General features: G+C 35.3%; 6 non-coding genes across 6 annotated transcripts; 4 read left to right on the forward strand and 2 right to left on the reverse strand.

Annotated features, from left to right (window-relative positions):
- Positions 1-180: 180 nt before the first annotated feature.
- Positions 181-252, forward strand: TRNAW-CCA. The gene has a single exon. It is a non-coding gene; the product is annotated as a tRNA-Trp (tRNA).
- A 530-nt stretch (positions 253-782) lies between these two features.
- On the forward strand, positions 783-854 carry TRNAW-CCA. The gene has a single exon. It is a non-coding gene; the product is annotated as a tRNA-Trp (tRNA).
- Positions 855-3,398: 2,544 nt separating this feature from the next.
- Positions 3,399-3,470, forward strand: TRNAW-CCA. Its single transcript has one exon. It is a non-coding gene; the product is annotated as a tRNA-Trp (tRNA).
- Positions 3,471-4,911: 1,441 nt separating this feature from the next.
- On the forward strand, positions 4,912-4,983 carry TRNAW-CCA. Its single transcript has one exon. It is a non-coding gene; the product is annotated as a tRNA-Trp (tRNA).
- Positions 4,984-6,571: 1,588 nt separating this feature from the next.
- TRNAI-UAU lies at positions 6,572-6,645 on the reverse strand. Its single transcript has one exon. It is a non-coding gene; the product is annotated as a tRNA-Ile (tRNA).
- A 12,410-nt stretch (positions 6,646-19,055) lies between these two features.
- Positions 19,056-19,129, reverse strand: TRNAI-UAU. Its single transcript has one exon. It is a non-coding gene; the product is annotated as a tRNA-Ile (tRNA).
- Between the last annotated feature and the right edge of the window lie 842 nt (positions 19,130-19,971).

Raw genomic sequence — 19,971 nt, forward strand, 5'->3', positions numbered from 1 at the left:
AGATTAGAAGGTTGCATGTTCGATTTACATTGGGTTCGTACAATATTCAACGTGCACTTGTTTAGCTTGCTCAGAAACATGTTTTACAATTTGTCAAGTTGAACATACTACTGCATCTTTTACTAAACCAGCTGAATTCAAGTTGGAAACCTTGATAGTGATGATAGTTAGATAATCTCGGGAATCGTGGCGCAATGGTAGCGCGTCTGACTCCAGATCAAAAGGTTGCGTGTTCGATTCACGTCGGGTTCATTCAATGTGTTCAATGAATGTGCACTTGATAACTAGGTAAACATTTTGTTTGACTCTTCTCAATCTGAATTCGTTTTGGAACCATTGATAGTACTATTAGTAATATAATCATGGGATCTTTGGCAAAATTGTAGTGGGTGTAACTCCAGATTTGAATGTTGCATATTCGATTCACATTGGGTTCGTACTGCTGCTTCTTTTACTAGACAAGCTGAATTCGAGTTGGAAACCTTTATAGTGATGATAATTATATAATCTTGGGATCCGTGGCGCAATGGTAGCCTGTTTGATTCCAAATTAGAAGGTTGTGTTTTCGATTCACGTTGGGTTCATTCAATGTTCAATGTGCACTTGATAACTAGGTAAAAATTTTGTTTTACTCTTGTCAATCTGAATAAATTGCTGCTTGTTTAGCTTGCTCAAAAACCTGTTTTGCAATTTGACAAGCTGAAAAATACTGCTGCATTTTTTACTAGACAAGCTGAATTCGAGTTGGAAACCTTGATAGTGATGATAGTTATATAATCTTGGGATCCGTGGCGCAATGGTAGCGCGTCTGACTCCAGATCAGAAGGTTGCGTGTTCGATTCACGTCGGGTTCATTCAATGTTCAATGTGCACTTGTGATAACTAGGTAGAAGTTTTGTTTTACTCTTGTCAATCCGAATTCATTTACTAGTCAAGCTGAATTCGTTTTGGAACCATTAATAGTATTGTTAGTTATATAATCAAGGGATGTGTTGCGCAATGGTAGTGCGTCTAACTCCAGTTTAGAAGGTTGTTTAGTTTTGTTTTACTCTTGTCAATTTATTCAATGTTTCATCTTTTACTAGTCAAGCTGAATTCGTTTTGGAACCATTGATAGTACTGTAACTCCAGATTAGAAGGTTGTTTTGTTTTACTCTTGTCAATCTGAATTCATTGCTGCATCTTTTACTAGTCAAGCTGAGTTCGTTTTGGAACAATTGATAGTACTGTTAGTTATATAATCATGGGATGTGTTGCGCAATGGTAATGCGTCTAACTCCAGATTAGAAGGTTGCATGTTCGATTAACATTGGGTTCGTACAATATTCAACGGGCACTTGTTTAGCTTGCTCAAAAACTTGTTTTACAATTGTCAAGCTTTAAATACTGCTGCATCTTTTACTCAACAAGCTGAATTCGAGTTGGAACCCTTGATAATAATGATAGTTATATAATCATGGGATGTGTTGCGCAATGGTAGTGTGTTTAACTCTAGATTAGAAGGTTGCATGTTCGATTTACATTGGGTTCGTACAATATTCAACGTGCACTTGTGTAGCTTGCTTAAAAACATGTTTTACAATTCTCAAGTTTAAAATACTCTTGCATCTTTTACTAGACAAGCTGAATTCGTTTTGGAACCATTGATAGTACTTTTAGTTATATAATCATGGGATGTGTTGCGCAATGGTAGTGCGTTTAACTCTAGATTAGAAGGTTGCATGTTTGATTTACATTGGGTTCGTACAATATTCAACATGCACTTGTTTAGCTTGCTCAAAAACCTGTTTTACAATTTGACAAGCTTAAAATACTCTTGCATCTTTTACTAGACAAGCTGAATTCGAGTTGGAAACCTTGATAGTGATGATAGTTATATAATCTTGGGATCCGTGACGCAATGGTAGCGCGTCTAACTACAGATCAGAATGTTGCGTGTCCGATTCACGTCGGGTTCATTCAATGTTCAATGTGCACTTGTGATAACTAGGTAAAAGTTTTGTTTTACTCTTGTCAATCTGAATTCATTGCTGCATCTTTTACTAGTCAAGCTGAATTCATTTTGAAAACCATTGATAGTACTATTCGTTATAAAATCATGGGATGTGTTGCGCAATGGTAGTGCATTTAACTCCAGATTAGAAGGTTGCATGTTCGATTTACATTGGGTTCGTACAATATTCAACATGCACTTGTTTAGCTTGCTCAAAAACCTGTTTTACAATTTGACAAGCTGGAAATATTGCTGCATCTTTTCACTTGTTTAGCTTGCTCAAAAACCTGTTTTACAATTTGACAAGCTGGAAATATTGCTGCATCTTTTACTAGACAAGCTGAATTCTAGTTGGAAACCTTGATAGTGATGATAGTTATATAATCTTGGGATCCAAGGCACAATGGTAGCGCGTCTGACTCCAGATCAGAAGGTTGCGTGTTCGATTCACATCGGGTTCATTCAATGTTCAATGTGCACTTGTGATAACTAGGTAAAAGTTTTGTTTTACTCTTGTCAATCTGAATTCATTGCAGCATCTTTTACTAGTCAAGCTGAATTCATTTTGGAACCATTGATCTTAGTTATATAATCATGGGATGTGTTGCGCAATGGTAGTGCGTCTAACTCCAGATTAGAAGGTTGCATATTCGATTTACATTGGGTTCGTACAATATTCAACGTGCACTTGTTTAGCTTGCTCAGAAACATGTTATACAATTTGTCAAGTTGAACATACTACTGCATCTTTTACTAGACCAGCTGAATTCGAGTTGGAAATCTTGATAGTGATGATAGTTATATAATCTTGGGATCCGTGGCGCAATGGTAGTGCGTCTGGCTCCAGATCAGAAGGTTGTGTGTTCGATTCATGTCGAGTTCATTCAATGTTCAATGAATGTGCACTTGATAACTAGGTAAAAGTTTTGTTTTACTCTTGTCAATCTGAATTCATTGCTGCATCTTTTACTAGTCAAGCTGAATTCGTTTTGGAACCATTGATAGTACTGTTAGTTATATAATCATAGGATGTGTTGCGCAATGGTAGTATGTCTAACTCCAGATTAGAAGGTTGGGATCTGTGGCAAAATGGTAGTGGGTCTAACTCCAAATTAGAAGGTTGGGATCTGTGGCGAAATTGTAGTGGGTCTAACTCCAAATTAGAAGGTTGCATGTTCTATTCACATTGGTGGGATCTGTGGCGAAATGGTAGTGGGTCTAACTCCAAGTTAGAAGGTTGCATGTTCGATTCACATTGGGTTCGTAAAATATTCAACGTGCACTTGTGTAGCTTGCTTAAAAACATGTTTTACAATTCTCAAGTTTAAAATACTATTGCATCTTTTACTAGACAAGCTGAATTCGAGTTGGAAACCTTGATAGTGATGATAGTTATATAATCTTGGGATCCGTGGCGCAATGGTAGCGCGTCTGACTCCAGGTCAGAAGGTTGCGTGTTCGATTCACGTCGAGTTCATTTAATGTTCAATGTGCACTTGAGATAACTAGGTAAACAATTTGTTTTACTCTTGTCAATTTGAATTCATTGCTGCATCTTTTACTAGTCAAGCTGAATTTGTTTTGGAACCATGGATAGTACTGTTAGTTATATAATCATGGGATCTGTGGCGAAATGGTAGTGAGTCTAACTCTAGATTAGAAGGTTGCATGTTCGATTCACATTGGGTTCGTACAAGATTCAACATGCACTTGTTTAGCTTGCTCAAAAACATGTTTTACAATTCTCAAGTTTAAAATACTGTTGCATCTTTTACTAGACAAGCTGAATTCGAGTCGGAAACCTTGATAGTGATGATAGTTATATAACCTTGGGATCCATGGTGCAATGGTAGCGCGTCTAACTCTAGATTAGAAGGTTGCGTGTTCGATTCACGTCAGGTTCATTCAATGTTCAATGTGCACTTGAGATAACTAGGTAAAAATTACTCTTGTTAATCTGAATTCGTTTTGGAACTCCAGATTAGAAGGTTGCATGTTCGATTTACATTGGGTTCGTACAATATTCAACATGCACTTGTTTAGCTTGCTCAAAAACCTGTTTTACAATTTGACAAGCTGGAAATATTGCTGCATCTTTTACTAGACAAGCTGAATTCTAGTTGGAAACCTTGATAGTGATGATAGTTATATAATCTTGGGATCCAAGGCACAATGGTAGCGCGTCTGACTCCAGATCAGAAGGTTGCGTGTTCGATTCACATCGGGTTCATTCAATGTTCAATGTGCACTTGATAACTAGGTAAAAATTTTGTTTTACTCTTGTCAATCTGAATTCATTGCTGCATCTTTTACTAGTCAAGCTGAATTCATTTTGGAACCGATAGTAATGTTAGTTATATAATCATGGGATCTGTGGCGAAATGGTAGTGGGTCTAACTCCAAATTAGAAGGTTGAATGTTCGATTCACATTGGGTTCGCACAATATTCAACGTGCACTTGTTTAGCTTGCTTTAAAACATGCTTTACAATTCTCAAGTTTAAAATACTGTTGCACCTTTTACTAGACAAGCTGAATTCGAGTTGGAAACCTTGATAGTGATGATAGTTATATAATCTTGGGATCCGTGGTGCAATGGTAGCGCGTCTGACTCCAGATCAGAAGGTTGCGTGTTCGTTTCACGTCGTCGGGTTCATTCAATGTTCAATGTGCACTTGTGATAACTAGGTAAAAGTTTTGTTTTACTCTTGTCAATCTGAATTCAGTGCTTCTAACTCCAAATTAGAATATTGCATGTTCGATTTACATTGGGTTCGTACAATATTCAACGTGCACTTGTTTAGCTTGCTCAGAAACATGTTTTACAATTTGTCAAGTTGAACATACTACTGCATCTTTTACTAGACCAGCTGAATTAGAGTTGGAAACCTTGATAGTGATGATAGTTATATAATCTTGGGATCCGTGGCGCAATGGTAGCGCGTCTGACCCCAAATCAGAAGGTTGCATGTTCGATTCATGTCGGGTTCATTCAATGTTCAATGAATGTGCACTTGATAACTAAGTAAAAATTTTGTTTTACTCTTGTCAATCTGAATTCATTGCTGCATCTTTTACTAGTCAAGCTGAATTCGTTTTGGAACCATTGATAGTACTGTTACTTATATAATCATGGGATCTGTGGCGAAATGGTAGTGGGTCTAACTCATGATTAGAAGGTTGCACATTCGATTCACATTGGGTTCGTACAATATTCAACGTGCACTTGTTTTGCTTGCTAAAAAACATGTTTTACAATTGTCAAGTTTAAAATACTACTGCATCTTTTACTAGACAAGCTTAATTCGAGTTGGAAACCTTGATAGTGATGATAGATATATAATCTTGGGATTCGTGGCGCAATGGTAGTGCGTTTGACTCTAGATCAGAAGATTGCGTGTTCGATTCACGTTGGGTTCATTCAATGTTCAATGTGCACTTGATCGTTTTGGAACCATTGATAGTAATGTTAGTTATATAATCATGGGATCTGTGGCGCAATGGTAGTTCGTCTAACTCCAGATTAGAAGGTTACATGTTCGATTTCACATTAGGTTCTTTCAATATTCAATGTGCACTTGTTTAGCTTTCTCAAAAACTTGTTTTGCTCTTGTCAAACTTAAAATATTGCTGCATCTTTTACTAGACAAGCTGAATTCGAGTTGGAACCCTTCATAGTAATGATAGTTATATAATCATGGGATTCGTGGCAATGGTAGACAAAATTTTCGAGTCAAACTAAATTCATTGCTGCATCTTTTACTAGTCAAGCTGAATTCGTTTTGGAACCATTGTTAGTAATGTGAGTTATATAATCATGGAATCTGTGGCGCAATGGTTGTGCGTCTAACTCCAGATCAGAAGGTTGCATGTTTGGGTTCGTTCAATATTCGATGTGCACTGGTTTACCTAGCTCAAAAACTTGTTTTACTCTTGTCAAACTAAATTCATTGCTGCATCTTTTACTAGTAAAGCTGAATTCGTTTTGGAATCATTGATAGTAATGTTATTTATATAATCATATTATCTGTGGCGCGATGGTAGTGCTTCTAACTCTAAATCAAAAGGTTGCATGTTCGATTCACATTTGGGTTCATTCAATATTCAACGTGTACTTGTTAGCTAGCATTTTGCCACGAACACGCAACCTTCTGATCTGGTGTCAAACGCGCTACCGTTGCGCCATGGATCCGATGATTATATAACTAACATTACTATCAAGGATTCCAACTCGAATTCAAGTTGACTAGTAAAAGATGCAACATTGAATTCTGCTTGACAAGAGACAAATTTTTGAGCTAGCTATCAAGTGCATATTGAATATTGAATGAACCCGACACGAATCAAACACACAACCTTCTAATCTGCAGACAAACACGCTACCATTGGGCCTCGGATCCCATGATTCATAGATGTATTTTAATATATTCACGAATGATCTTATTATTAGAGTCGAAAAATCTAATAATGCATTCGTATATAATACTAGTTTCATTATATTATAGTACTTCGTTATTATACACGGTTCACAAGCACACATGAATTGACTAGTCAACATGATCTACTTATTTATATGAATTGGTCCCGACGGAGTTCGAACCCGCAACCTTCGGCTCATAAGACCAACGCTCTAACCAACTAAGCTACGGGACCATATTTTATATTAACATATCATTATCCAAAATCAAACATTTTTTTCAATTCAATTATTTCCTTTTATTATCATTTTAAAATTTTGAATTTATTATTAAAAATGACCATTTTTTTTATTTATTATATTCTTTTATTAAATATTAAATAATATTTAGTAAAAATATAAATTCATACCCTACTTTTGGGTGTATTATTTATCTCTTAAGAAAAGGGTAAAAAGTCAATTGAAACATACCTTAAAACCCTAAATTTCATGCATGATTTTTACACATGAATAAGATTTCTTCGATATTCTCGTCTCCCGCTAGGTTGACTTTGACTTTTTTTTTTCACAACTATCTCGAACATGTTTTCTTTCTTCAACGACTTGAGTTTCAGTCTTGCCGGCCTACAATAAAATCTTGTAATTTTTAAAAGTATAAGGAGGGAAGTCAACGAATACTTCGTTAGGTTTTGACAAAAGAATCACTCCGCCACAAACCTAAACAAGAGTTTTGAGTGATGATATACTTTACAAATAACTATAAATAGAATCTGACGGTTGAAAAATAGTTAAAATAAATACCTAAATATACTCTCACTGTCCACAAGAAACTATCTTTATTTAATCATTTTTCACATAATCAAATTCTTCTAACTCATACTTCTTTGTAAAAAATGAGTTCAAGCCACAAAAACTCTCCACACCAAGTTCTTCACGCAACTTTTGAATTGCTTCTAATTTTAGAGGATTTGTCAACGAATCAACAAGTTGATTTCGCGTACCATAAAATATTGAATTAACGGTTCATTCTTTTGTAAGATCTCTAAGTGAAATCTTACTCTTATGTGTTTGGAACGTCCATGTAGAGTTGGATTTTTGGATAACTTAATAGTTAAAGTATTATCACACATTAGCTTTGCTCCTTGTATTTGAGAGTAACCAATCTCTTTTGAGTATCCTCATCATCCAAATAGCTTGACATGCACAGGCACTAGCAGCAACAAATTCAACTTTTGTGGTTGATAAGATGACTATAGACTACTTATGAGAAGACCAAGCTACTGCTTCTCCACTCATCATAAGCACATAGCCTTAACTACTCTTGCTATCTTTCATGTCTCTGGCATAGTCAGTATTAGTAAATCCAATTAAATCACTAACTCCTCCCTTTCTATAAAATACACCAAAATCTACCGTACCTTTCCAGTACCTTAAAACCCTTTTAGCTGCTGCAAAATGTTGTTGTGTTGGACATTCCATAAAACGACTAATCAAACTTACAACAAACATGAGATCAGGACAAGTAGCTGTGAGATACATCAGACTTCCCACCATTTGTTTATACAAAGTTACATCTACTTTTGCACCATTTTCATCTTTGCCAATTTTCTATCCTCCCTTTCTCTTGATGAAGAATGTCTGCTCAATGGAACTGCTTTGGAATCCTTCCTTGATGAAGTAGGATTCTACTCAACTAAACCAGGTTCTAGGTGCTTGTTTTAATCCATAGAGAGCCTTTTTGTAACGATAAGGGTTTTGAAAAAGGCAAAACAAAAAAAAAACAAAAAAAAGCCTTAAATCTCGCCGCAAATCGCAAGATTTCTAGTGAGGCATGCCTTGCCAACGAGGGCTATTAATTCCTTAAGTCCCCATGTTAAGCCCTAGCCACCTTAGTAGCCGTCTTTTCTTTTTGAGCCATTGTCGTACCTATGAGGGGGGAGACGAAAGGTTTAGGTGAGGAATCAAAAATGTCTCGAGACTTCAGACTTCTATGAGTCCTTAGATAGGAGCAAACCGGCACTAGGGTACGTCGGGCAAGGAGGGACAAACGCGCCACCAGAGACAGACGGAAGGACGATGACCATTCCACCGGTGACAGTAATCGAGTTCTTTGATTAGGGTTGTTAAGGCTTTCGGGCGAGGAAGATGAAGCGGCGGCCGCAGGTTGACCCTTCGGCACTCCGCGAGTTCGTCTCAGTCAGCGCACAGGCCGCACCTCGCAGGACGAGCTCGGACACCACCATTGGGCCTCGTTCCCTTTCGGCCCAACCCAGAGACACATCCAGGAACCCTGCGCCATCAGTGTCCTTTACTGCCCATCGGTCTCGACGTTGTCGGTGACTTCGTTGCACTCGCGGCTTGGCTCTGAGTGTATCATGTGATCTTATAGGAAGTAGTTAGGCACCGGAGTTAGCGTTGTGAGTGACTTCGGCCAAGGCCAAGGAGGTAAGTAACCTTACTGTTGGCGTTAGTTATGTATGTATGTTGGTGCGTGCCCTGTGGCCCTTGCATGCACCATGCGTGTTGTTGATGTATGCTAGGTTAGGTGTTTCTTGTAGTGAAATGCTATGTCACGTTTATGTATATGATGTTTGTGACACAGTTTGCTACCTGTATTTATGAGCTTGATATGTCATGATTGTAATGGGAACCCCGCATACCATGAATGTGATGACTAGTATGCTATGATATGCTTACTCGATGTTTGACCCAGTTATGCTATATAAAGCGGTGAGGGGATGGGACGTTGTATGTATAATGCCATGGAGGTAAACCTTAAAAACCTTATGCACGCTATGGTTATGTACATGGGGGCACTCTCCCGTTATGCTGCTGATGGTATGGACACATATATTCGATATTGTGTTCACCACGATATCATGCAGGCCCTCTTTTTCCGTGGCGTCCGGTATTGTATGTCATACATACCCGACCAAGTCAGGCCCAGGGAGCTCGCATGCGAACTCGCCTGGTGGGCCCACAGTCACACACGTGGGCCATGTGTGGGAAAGTACCATGCATCCACCCCTGCCCGGACAAAGTAAGGGCCTAAGACCATGGGAAGGAATGGAAGACAGACCCCTCTCTTAGTTTCTTTCTTTTAACACTTGTGCTCATGTAGGTGTATTATGTGCGACATGTATGTGTATTGTGTCCGACTGCTTGTATCCTGATGAATGATTATATGCTTAACCCCAACAGTGGGGCGACTTACTGGGTATTTTATATAATACTCAAGCCACATGCTACCTATCTTTTCAGGTAAGGGCAAGGCTCCCATGTACAGTTGACGGTGGATGCTAAGGCCATGAAAATCTTGAGGAGAGTTTGTAGTGTCGTAGACGCCTTGTTGGATTCTTTTGAGTTTATAGTTATTGCAATTGTTTCCTCTAGTTCTATGTTGATCGTTTTCTAGGCTAGGTTGTCATTATTGATTTCCCCAGGTAAGAACTGCTTATAATAATGAACGCATTGCCGTTATTGAGACTGTCTTACGTGAACTCTTGTTCGGTTGATTATGCAAGTATAAGGTAACGTCGCTAATTAGGTTAGAGAAAATTAGGGGCGTTACACTTGGTTGGAATTTGTACACCATCTCCTCACTTCCCTTTTTCTCATAGCCGGTTGTTCAACAAAAATATTCTTTTAACTCCCATATAAAAAAAAGCTGATTTGGCATCTAACTGATACAGTTTCCAACCTTTAGGGCGGTAAAAACAATGATCATTCTCATAGTATTCATTCTAGCCACAGGTGCCTACACTTTCGTATAATCAATTCTATGCTCTTGTGTGTAGCCTTTTACAACCAATCTTGCTTTGCATTTATTAACTTCTCGAGACTAATTTAGCTTTGTTTTATAAATCATTTCACTCCTATTTTCTTCGCTCCAACAGTAGAACCACCAAGTTCCATGTTTGATTTTTTTCAATGAATTTGATTTCTTCATCCATAGCCAATCTCTATTTTGGGTTTTTGACAGCTTTCTCAAAATTCACAGGATCTGAAATCATCAAGAATGTCATATTTTCTTCATACTCTTTAGATAAACCTTCACCGGAATTATAATATGCTAACCAATAGGTGGATGTCGATTTTTCCCCTCCCTTATTGTCAAATCTGGTGCAACAGCTACTGAAATATTTTTTTCAACAACTGGTTCAATTGTTTCAGCCACTGGTTCAATTGTTTCAGCCACTGGTTCAATTGTTTGAGAAACCAGTTTAGTCATTTCCTCCTGACTTCTCCTTCTTCGGCTGTGTTCTTATCAATTTTAATATTTTTTCCCCGTCCAATTTTGTTTTACCTTTAAAAAAAATTCAATCTCATTCACGATATTCCTCGAAAGCTACATTACGACTTACTATAATTTTATTTATAGTTGGATCAAACATTCTATAGTCTTTGGATTCGCTCCTGACTCCAAAAAAAAAAAAACACATGTTACACATATATCTTCAAGTTTGCTTCTCTTGGAATCTGGAATATGGACATGTCCCACCCATTCAAAAACTCTAAAATAATTTAGTGATGGTTTCACTCTGCTCCAAGCCTCTATTGGTGTCATGTCTTTTACTGCAAGAGTGGGTGATCAATCGTCCACCTGATTGCTTCAGGCCAGAAATTTTTAGACACTTTCTTCTCTATCAGCCTAGCTTTTAGCAAGTTCATACTAGTACGATTTTTTCATTCGGCCACTCCATTTTGTGGGGTATAGGTCTATGCTATTTGCAAAAATCATTAAATCCTGCAGAGTTGAATTCTCCTCCTCTATCTGTTCTTAAACATTTTATAGGCCTTCCAATTTCCTTGTCCACCACTGCTTTGAAAATAACTTCATGCCTTCCTTGAAAATAACTCCTTGCCTTCCTTGAAAATAACTCCATGCCTTCCTTGAAAACTCATCTATCAAGCACAAGTACTTTTTCTGGCCACTTGAAGTTGGTGAAATTGAACCACATAGATCTGCATGAATAAGACCCAATTTTTCCGTTGCTTTCCATTTACCCATTTTTGAAAATGGAGTCCAATGTTGCTTGCCTTTCATACATGCCTCACAGGTAGTGTTTGGAGCTACAATTTGTGGCAGGCCTTTCACCATGTTTTGTGTTTCAAGGTGCACAATCCTTTGTACCCGAGATGACCATAACGATGGTGCCAAAGTGTTGACTGATCCATATCTGAAACTTGGAGGCATCTTCCTTCATTTTTTGTGGTAGATGGTTTAGTACTCAAAATAAACAGTCGATTGGGGCTCATAATTAACTCTGCTATTTTTCCTTTTTGTGGATGATAAATGCTACATATACCATCTTTGAACAGCACTGCTACTCCTTTTTCTTGTAGTTGTCCAATGATCAACATATTATTTTTTAGTTCAGGTATCTAATACACATAACTAATAGTGCAACGAACCCCATGCCAAGTTATTCCCATCTTTGAACAGCACTGCTACTCCTTTTTCTTGTAGTTGTCCAATGATCAAGAGATTATTTTTTAGTTCAGGTATCCAATACACATAACTAATAGTGCAACGAACCCCATGCCAAGTTATTCACTGCACCCATTCCCATAACTTTCCTACAAGTATTATTTCCAAGCTTGACAATCTGGGAAAGGGTCTTGTCTAAGCTTGAAAACATATCTTCACTGTCACACACGGTTTGAGCAACCAGAACCTAAGAACCAAGCATCACTCCTTTTTGCTTCATGTCTTTCCATATGAGCCATAAACAACATTTTATCCTCTCCTTCTAGCTCTGCATAATTCAATTCCTTATTCATCTTTGGACATTCATATTGAAAATGACCTATGTCATGGCACCTATAACATTAAACAGTTGCTTTGTTGAAAGTTGATTTTCCTCCTCCGCGTCCTCTGCCCCTGTAAGTTCTTCTTCCTCTGTTACTTATTTTCGTTCATCCTTCGACTTTTAGAACTTGCTTCTCTCCATTAATGCTCGATCTTCGAAATTTTTGTTCATGCACCACTAATGAACTTTGCAATTCATCAATGGACATGTAATCAATATCTTTGGATTCCACAATGGATACTACAACATAAGAAGATTTTTCAGTCACGGTACGCAGAATTTTTTCTACAATTTTTTTGTCTGACATATCTTCTCCACTGCGTCTCATCTTGTTGGAGATTATCATCATTCTTGCAAAATAATCTATGATACTTTCATCTTCTTCATCTCTAGGATCTCAAATTCTCTCCTTAATGCATTAAGAAGAGATTTCTTTACTTTTTGGTTTCCACCAAATTTTCGCTTCATTGAGTCCCAAACAATCTTGGTTGTGCAACGACCCAAGATTTGTTCAAAGACAGTACGATCAATTGCTTGGAAGAAGGTAATGCTTTACTTGGTGATCTTTGAGTCTAACATCATCAAGGTGGCCCTTTTGTGCCACAGTTAACATTGTTCCTTCCTCAGCATTAAGAAGAGATTTCTTTACTTTTTGGTTTCCACCAAATTTTCGCTTCATTGAGTCCCAAACAATCTTGGTTGTGCAACAACCCAAGATTTATTCAAAGACAGTAAGAACAATTGCTTGGAAGAGGTAATGCTTTACTTGGTGATCTTTGAGTCTAGCATCATCAAGGTGGCCCTTTTGTGCCACAGTTAACATTGTTTCTTCCACTGTTTCTGAGAAAACAATCTCCACCACACTCCATAGACCCTTTGCTCTGATCAAATTTTTCATCAGCTCATTGGAATGATCATAATGATCTTCGAAGTGAGGGATCTTCGCTAAAGTTTTGTCTTCACTCATACTCTCTCTGTTTGATCACTAAAAAATTGCAGCTCTGATACAAATTATTAAGTTTTGGTAGAAGAATAAGTCAGAAACATAAACCATTGAAGTTTGAAGTGATGATATTATTCAAGATTGTACTTGACTTCTATAGCTTTACAAATAACATAAATAGAAACTAAGCATGAACATTGGAAACAAAGGTTGGAAAATAGTTAAACTAAATACCAAAAAATAGTCTAACTATACAAAAGAGAAGATCTTTATTTAACATTGACCTAATCTGATTCTTCTAACAATTTTAGAGTTGGTTGGGCTGAATTGACATGACTAAAAAATGTCAACTTGGGAGTCAATACAAATTTTTGATTTCCCAAGAATTCAACCCAACCTAACCTTGAAGGTTTAGGTTAGATAGTCTGGATTGGTTACACCCTAATTTGTGATGGTAGAGAATTAAACTTCTCAATATTTTTTTTTATCAAGATTATATTTTCATTCTTACTCGTGTCATATTGAGTTAAGCTAAATATATTTTTTTTTCCTAATTTATTAGCTAATTCTCAATATAGTCGCTATTAAAATTATAAACGTGATCGTCATTTAAAATTATTAAATTTTATTAATAAAAAAGAAGATGCATTAATATATTATTGCTTTTGTGAGCATATTTGGGCATGAACAATTAACTCGAGTACTTAGTGACATGTTGTATGTATGTATGTATATACATACATACATACATCCATACATGTAATATCAAGAATAATATTTCAACCAGTTAAGCTACGGTTAGGTTAGTCAGGTTAATTCAATAATATTTTACTTATAAATTTTAATATCTTTAGAATTGAGATTATTATTATTTTTTATTATTATTATTATTTATTTATTTTTTTAAGGTTATCAGAGAAAGTGCACAACATTTTAAAATATTAAAAATCAAATTAATAACCTAAAAGAGTAAAAAAAAAAAAAAAATTTGGTAAAGACTTGTTTGGAAGGTCAAACCTTTGACTTTCTATCTACAAAATCTATTGGAAAAAGAAAAAGGCATGTAAATGCAAGTTTAGAATTGAGGAATTATTTTAGGTTAAATATGAAATGTCTATGAACTCAAAAGTCCAAACTCATTTTCTAATTTATAAAATATATAAAAAGTGAAAGAGTTTGAATTTCTAATCTTTTGATTAATGACTGTGTCTCAACCAATTGAGCTATATTCAAGTTGACATTCATATTTAAATTTAAAGAAAATCGACCTTTTGTCTCCATTAAGACTACTACTACATACATGCTATGATATTTTATTTTGAAATTTACGGTAGATTTTGAATAAATGTGGATATGGTCTATCAACAGGTCTTTTAATTGATACCGTCATTCATACATAGGAACCTTGTCTTTGCCTGAAAATTTTTAAATATATGATGAGTATTTAAAAATATTTATTGATTAACCTTACTATTGGAGAAAAAATCCATTCATATACTATACGTATCATGATTATTTCTTGGGCTCTACTTTATCTATAAGGTAGGGTTGAATGCATATGGTAGGTTCCGTCATTGCATTTGCATGTTCTTGCATTTAACCTCCAATAGTATATGGTACACATCCCAAGCTGTCCATTAGGATAGTGTCGTAGGAAAAGAGACTATGATAGGTCCTGTCATTGCATTCACATGTTCTTACATTTAACCCCAATAGTGGGGTCACTTATTGAGTATTTCTTAAAATACTCAAGCCACGTGCTACCTCTATTTTAGGTTAAGGCAAGACATTCATGTACGGTTGATGACGACATCGCAACTCCAGACCATGACACATGCATAGGGTAATCGTATTATTTTCTTAGACTTAGGCTAGAATAGGATGTTTTTAATTTAAAGTTTATTTATTTTATTGTCTTTTGTTGTGTCGTTTTCAAAAGTGTTTTCATAACACATGAGTCCATGACTATGTTTTAAGATGAATAAGACATTTTAGGGAAGTTTAAATGAAATATTTCCGCATTCAATGTTCATGATATGTATACAATGGTGACCTTATATTAAGTAGAAAATTTTTTGTCGTTAAACATAGCGCTTCATTACACACTATTCACACACACGCATGAAATCACCAAGCCAGCTCGCTAACATATCCCATAAGTTTGACTATGGATAATGCACATGTTAAGGATAGTTGACCGTTCATTATAAGGCAAATATCTATATCTGCCTTACATTACGGGTTACCATATTTGCTCTTTTGTTAAAGGCAAATATATTGTATTCATTTATTATTCTTTCTTTTTATTGCTATTTCCATAGTATTGTAATTTACCATATTTCTGTATTCTGTAAATGATTATAAATAAGAGAACTCTCACCCCATTTAGGTGTGGTGGATTAATCAAACATTCACAGCACACTTATACTATTGAACGCCAACATAAAGGAAACAAACGTGAATAATATGATAGTGTACACGTTTGTGCATAACAAGCTATAGAAGTAATCCATGATCATATGACATATAACATGCATGATAATCCCATAGTTATCACGACATTACTTTCTTATGGGATGTACGTACATATTAATGGTATTCCATCCAGGTCGTTCATGCATGATACATCATGATGGCTCATAAGACTTAAACATGATCATATTAACATAACAATCATAATTCAGCAGAAAGAAAGCTCATGCATCATCCTGTTCGTACGAATATCATAATATAATAATGACACATAAATATGCTACATTGAGTACGTGTTATCCATGCTTCAAAACAATTTCATCTAATCTAACCTGTCGACGTTCCAATACTAAGTTTAATTACAATTTTAGACTCAACTTAGTTCTCCTAAGCTCATTCTAGCTGATTGTAGTAGATTCATCTCAACCGAAATTTAGGTTCAAATTCCATTTGTTCACAAAATCTAGCTTACAGTTTATTCATGGAACCAATATAACTTAACTATCTAAAATTCATCCTACATAGTGTTATCAATGTTACTAATTCTTTAAAATAGTAGCTATACTAACATTTTATGGTCTTAATTATATCACAAACAATTTTGGGACAGTTCAAAAGTGTTATGAAACTCTTGGGATTTGATTTAATAAACTTTGTGGAGGAACAAGACCCTTGGATTTAAATTATGCAAGAACCCCCAAAACCATAAAGAATCATCATAAGTGAAACTTTTGGAATGAATTACCTTGATGATCAAGATTAAGAGTAAAGAAAACTTGCTTCTAAACGTGTGATTTGAATCACTTCACAAGATAGCTGGATCAAAACTAATTGAATGATTATAGCATACAAATCTAAACACGAGAAATACAAAGGAACAAACTGAAGGCTTAAAAGCACAATAAGTTGATTAAGAACAAGTCCTTTATATTTAAATTATCAAAGAAGTCAAAAAACAATAAAGATTCAATCCAATGAAAATTTTTTAAACATATTAGCTTGATGATCACAACATATATTAAAGAATACTTGTTTTTAAATTCGTAATTTGAATCACTCTATAAAAGGTTTGATTAGCACCTCTTTAATGACTCTGACATGCAAGTTCTAAAATACAAGAATTTGCAAGCTTGGTTTGACCATCCATTACAGGATGATAGTACTCGTTGCATAGCATATTAACAAGCTCGATTTGACCATCCTTTTCAGGATGATAAGTAGTTGAATATACGAGCTTAGTTCCCAAATTACTCCATAAAACACGCCAAAAGTGGCTTAAAAATTTAACATCATGATCACTAACCATGCAATGTACAAGTTCCCTAAAGAACAAGTCTATATGTTTTGTAACATCAATTTTGTGACAAGAAATAAAATGAGTCATTTTACTAAATCTATCGACCTCAGTAAAGATGTTATCACTACCTTTCCTAGTCCTAGGTAAATTTAAAACAAAATCCATTGTTATATCAATGAAAGGACCATATGTACATGTTGTGAGTCAGTTTAGGAGAATTCTTATTAGTTTCTAACTCGGGGAGAAAGTTTAGGAAAAATATTAAAATGTTTTCCTCCCTATAAATAGTGTTGAGATGTATGCTTTATTCACAACAACAAATAGAATTGAAAAATATAGTGCTTAATGTTCCTCATTTCAGACGAACTCTCCCCTCAAGTTTTTTTTTTTCTGTTTTATTTATTTGTTTCGACATATTTCGATCATGGGTCAAAACCAACATAGGTAACAGGGAATATAAACCATGTGGTTAAAGCCTAGACTTGGTCTATTTATATGCTATGCACTAGCACAAACTTTATTAACATCATGTCTTATTTTAAGGCAATAAAAATGTTTGGTAGGCATATCATAAATTTTAGAAACTCCATGTGTGTCGTTAAACCACCTCTATGAGCTTTCCTTACAAGTAACTCACGTATGGAACAAGATTCTATGCAAAATTTGTCGTTTTCTAAATAAAAATCTATCAAATCATTTTTAATGATCCACCACGAGTCTTTTTTCACAAGATTCAACAACAGGAGCAAGGAACACAACGTGATGATACAAAATCTTTATATGTTCAAAATCCAACATCTTAGCATCGAGGTACTAAATATGGTATATTTTTGTGCTAAAGCATTAACAACAATCTTCTCCTTACCTTGTTTGTACTTAATTACGTAAGGGAACGTTTCAATAAATTCCAAACACTTGGCATGTCGTCCATTGAGTTTATTTTGTCCTCTCAAGTGCTTTAAAATTTCATGGTTCGTATGAATAACGAATTCTTTAGGCCAAAGATAATGTTGCAAGGTGTACAACCCACAAACCAAATCATAATGATGCAAAACCAAAGCATAATGTTGCACTTTACACCCGACCAAGTTTTAGGTGTATGCCAATCTTTTACCGCATTCACTTTCAACTCATCAACTTAACACCATTAGATAAAACTACAAACTTGAGAAAATTACATTTTTCCATGCAAAAGCTACATTTCTTTAAATTTACATATAAACTTTTTTTTTTCTTTGCGCAAAATAGTCAAAACATTACATACATACTTAACATGATCTTCTAAAGCACGTAATGCATGACAAAAAGGGATTGTGGTAGAGCTAATCAATATGCCAGAAGTGTGTCCAATTTAGTGTGGGTTTAACTTGTTTTTACACTTGAATCTCAAAACACACTTCACCGATGCCATCTTCAAGAATACCTTGTCGCTTACTTCAAACTCTAGGTTCCTATACCTTACATCAGCATAAATTTTCTGTCTAATCCTAAGTTGTATACATCCTCATTTTGATCTTCTGCATGATCTCATGGGTAGCTTGAACCAACTCTAATTCTAATAGCTTGCATTTAGAGTAACGAACAATGAATGATTGCTTTGAAATTATTTATTATAAGTGAATTCCATAAGGTATAACTTAGAATCGATTCACACGCAGACATGTAACAATTCTTATAACGTTTGAGTTATAACGTTCGATGCTATGTGCCTTAAGAAAGAAACTTGCTATTGCCAAAATTTAGAAATTGGTTGAAAACATAAGAAACTATTATTTTCGTGTTGTAGTACACACATCCCAACTCTTTCTTAGAGGCATAATTATAAAGAATTTAGTCTCATGCTCTGACCGACGCAATGAGTATTAGGGCTAAAACCAATCTATACTTCAAATCCTAGACATTTGGCATCCTACACCTCAATTCTCATATATGAATGCCTTTCCAAGTCAACTGAGTGAATAGTTAAGCTATCTTAAAGATTTCTTGCCGGTCGTGGTCACTTGATTACTGCTTCTAGGGTATAAAGATATTTCCTTCTTCGATGCTATGTGCCTTAAGAAAGAAACTTGCTATTGCTAAAATTTACGTGATACAATGTATAATATGTGTACGATCATGCATTGGTCCCAGCGGGGCTCGAACCCGCAACCTTCGGCTCATAAGACCAACGCTCTAACCAACTGAGCTACGGGACCTTGTTTTATATTAACACATCATTATCAAAAATCAATTTTTTCCTTTTATTATCATTTTCATTTTCAAATTTATTCTTATGTTTTTATGCTATATTCTTGTATTAAAATTAAAATAGTATTTAGTAAAAATATAAATTCATATCCTAAAACCTAAAACCTAAAACTTTTGCGTCTATTATTTAAAATCTCTTTTTAAGAAAACGTCAAAAAGTTAATTTTAACATATCTTTAAAACCCTAAACTTTTTGCATGATTTTCACATATGAATAAAACTTCTTTGATATTCTCGTCTTCCTCTAGGTTGACTTTGACCATTTTTTTCTACAAATATCCCGAGCATGTTTCCCTTCTTCAACGACTTGAGTTTCGGCTTCCTCGGCCTACAATAAAATCATATAATTTTAAAAGTATAAAGACGGAAGTCATTTATATACCAACCATTTTTATTGCTAATTTATTTAATTAAAACATTTATAAAATAATTGATTGGCTCCCCCAAATTATATTATGTTAATTAATTTTAAAATAAGTAAAAGGATGACTAAAAATAAGTTGATGAATACAAGAACCAACAATCAAACATCAACTCGATGTGAATCAAACATGCAACCTTCTGATCTGGAGTCAGACGCACTACCATTACAACCAAAGTATATGAATAGAAGGAAAGCCTAAAGTGTATTCATGTAATTCAATGATTACAAGTTTCAACCTTAAAGAATGCACAAACAAATAATGAAACATGAACACAACATTGCACCACAAATCCCATGATTATATAATTTACCAAAGTTTAAAGTCAGACGCGCCACCATTGCGCCACATATCCCATGACTATCAAA

The sequence above is a fragment of the Cucurbita moschata genome, unplaced genomic scaffold (genome assembly GCF_002738365.1).
Source record: "Cucurbita moschata cultivar Rifu unplaced genomic scaffold, Cmos_1.0 Cmo_Scf00040, whole genome shotgun sequence".
NCBI lineage: Eukaryota > Viridiplantae > Streptophyta > Magnoliopsida > Cucurbitales > Cucurbitaceae > Cucurbita > Cucurbita moschata.